Source organism: Anopheles nili, assembly GCF_943737925.1.
Source record: "Anopheles nili chromosome X unlocalized genomic scaffold, idAnoNiliSN_F5_01 X_unloc_15, whole genome shotgun sequence".
NCBI lineage: Eukaryota > Metazoa > Arthropoda > Insecta > Diptera > Culicidae > Anopheles > Anopheles nili.
Genome location: NW_026525473.1, coordinates 162501 through 165000, shown reverse-complemented (window position 1 = coordinate 165000; position 2500 = coordinate 162501).

The window sequence follows — 2500 nt, the reverse complement described above, 5'->3', positions numbered from 1 at the left end:
GGGTCTGACGGTCTTGGACACCTTTAGCAAAAAGTTGCGCTCTATCGAATGGAACATTTCACTAGAACATCACGAAACGATCCGACCACTCCTTCGACCTGTTTTGGGGTTTTGCAGTTTTCCATGGGGTATTTTGTATGGGGAAAACCGACCCATGCCCGTATCTCCGTACCTAAGCGTCTGACGGTCTTGGACCCCTTTAGGTAAAAGTTGCATTCCGTCGAGCTGAACATTTCACTAGAACATCGCGAAACGATCCGACGACTCCTTCTGGGAGTTTTTGGGGTCCGAAGGTTTTCTCGGACTTAGTCTCTGGAGCAACATTTCTGAAGCTCGGCACGAGCAACCACGCACGTGTCTTATATCTCCGTAAGTAAGGGTCTGACGGTCTTGGACACCTTTAGCAAAAAGTTGCGCCCTATCGAATGGAACATTTCACTAGAACATCACGAAACGATCCGACCACTTCTTCGACCTGTTTTGGGGTTTTGCAGTTTTCCATGGGGTATTTTGTATGGGGAAAACCGACCCATGCCCGTATCTCCGTACCTAAGCGTCTGACGGTCTTGGACCCCTTTAGGTAAAAGTTGCATTCCGTCGAGCTGAACATTTCACTAGAACATCGCGAAACGATCCGACGCCTCCTTCTGGGAGTTTTTGGGGTCGGAAGGTTTTCTGGGACTTAGTCTCTGGAGCAACATTTCTGAAGCTCGGCACGAGCAACCACGCACGTGTCTTATATCTCCGTAAGTAAGGGTCTGACGGTCTTGGACACCTTTAGCAAAAAGTTGCGTATAACCATCCTCGTCAATACTCTCGAACACTGTAACTCGATCCGACCACTCCTTGGTACACTTTTGTGGGTTGCCAGTTTCGGTTGGGACTTAGTCTCTGGAGACCAAATTCTGAAGCTCGGCGTGGGTACCGACTTTTCGTGCACGTCCGAGGGCCTCGAGCGCCCCGTGAACCCGGACCTTCAGGATTTTGGCCATTTTTGGGGGTGCACAAAAGTGTTCGTAATCAACCTCGGATTGTACTTTTCATCATCTAGGGGCACCGTAGGGACCGAAAAAAGTGGTTTCGCATGATAGTCCACCTCGACCCATGTCGACCCTTGCGCGACCCCGACCTTCAGGATTTTGCTCTACGGAAGGGGGTCGACTTGTGCGCAACCCCGACCTTCAGGATTTTGCTCTACGGAAGGGGGTGCACAAAAGTGTTCGTAATCAACCTCGGATTGTACTTTTCATCATCTAGGGGCACCGTAGGGACCGAAAAAAGTGGTTTCGCATGATAGTCCACCTCGACCCATGTCGACCCTTGCGCGACCCCGACCTTCAGGATTTTGCTCTACGGAAGGGGTCTACCCTTGCGCGACCCCGACCTTCAGGATTTTGCTCTACGGAAGGGGGTGCACAAAAGTGTTCGTAATCAACCTCGGATTGTACTTTTCATCATCTAGGGGCACCGTAGGGACCGAAAAAAGTGGTTTCGCATGATAGTCCACCTCGACCCATGTCGACCCTTGCGCGACCCCGACCTTCAGGATTTTGCTCTACGGAAGGGGGTGCACAAAAGTGTTCGTAATCAACCTCGGATTGTACTTTTCATCATCTAGGGGCACCGTAGGGACCGAAAAAAGTGGTTTCGCATGATAGTCCACCTCGACCCATGTCGCCCCTTGCGCGACCCCGACCTTCAGGATTTTGCTCTACGGAAGGGGGTGCACAAAAGTGTTCGTAATCAACCTCGGATTGTACTTTTCATCATCTAGGGGCACCGTAGGGACCGAAAAAAGTGGTTTCGCATGATAGTCCACCTCGACCCATGTCGACCCTTGCGCGACCCCGACCTTCAGGATTTTGCTCTACGGAAGGGGTCCTCTCTGTACAAGGTTTAGGGGTACATTTTCACCCAAAAACCACTATCGCTCAACCGAAAAAACTCCTCGACATGTGTCTTCTCTGTGAATTTGGCCCCGATCTGACGAGTAGTTTTCGAGATATGCCCCTCTGAAGGTACATATTGGGACTTAGCCGATTTTCACCTATTGCGGTGTCTATGGGGTGTTGGGAATCGCTCTACCGACCATCCGGTTGGAGATATCGATTCCCGGTCTTTGGCGCGTTTGCTCAACTCCGTAATGCCTACTTTTCGTCCATACACACAACACCTCGCAGAGTTCTCCTTCTGCCAGATATAGCGCGTGCCCCTTTGCTCGTGCACCGTTTTGGCCCGTTTTTCGCACATCGCTTTGAAACCATGCGTGCGACGGTTTTGCGTCCCAGGTACCGATGTTAGAACACCACTGTGGCTAACTTTCGTCCATATACGCCAAACTTCTCAGACACCTCCATCCGAGAGTATTTCGTGTTTTCCCATATATTGCATACTGCCAGGGGTTTTCTTCCATACAACTTTCAATGTTCTGTAAAACACCCGCGCATCGTCCGATTGGACTGAAACTGCTGCGGCGCGCTCTCTGCCGTGCTATAACTCT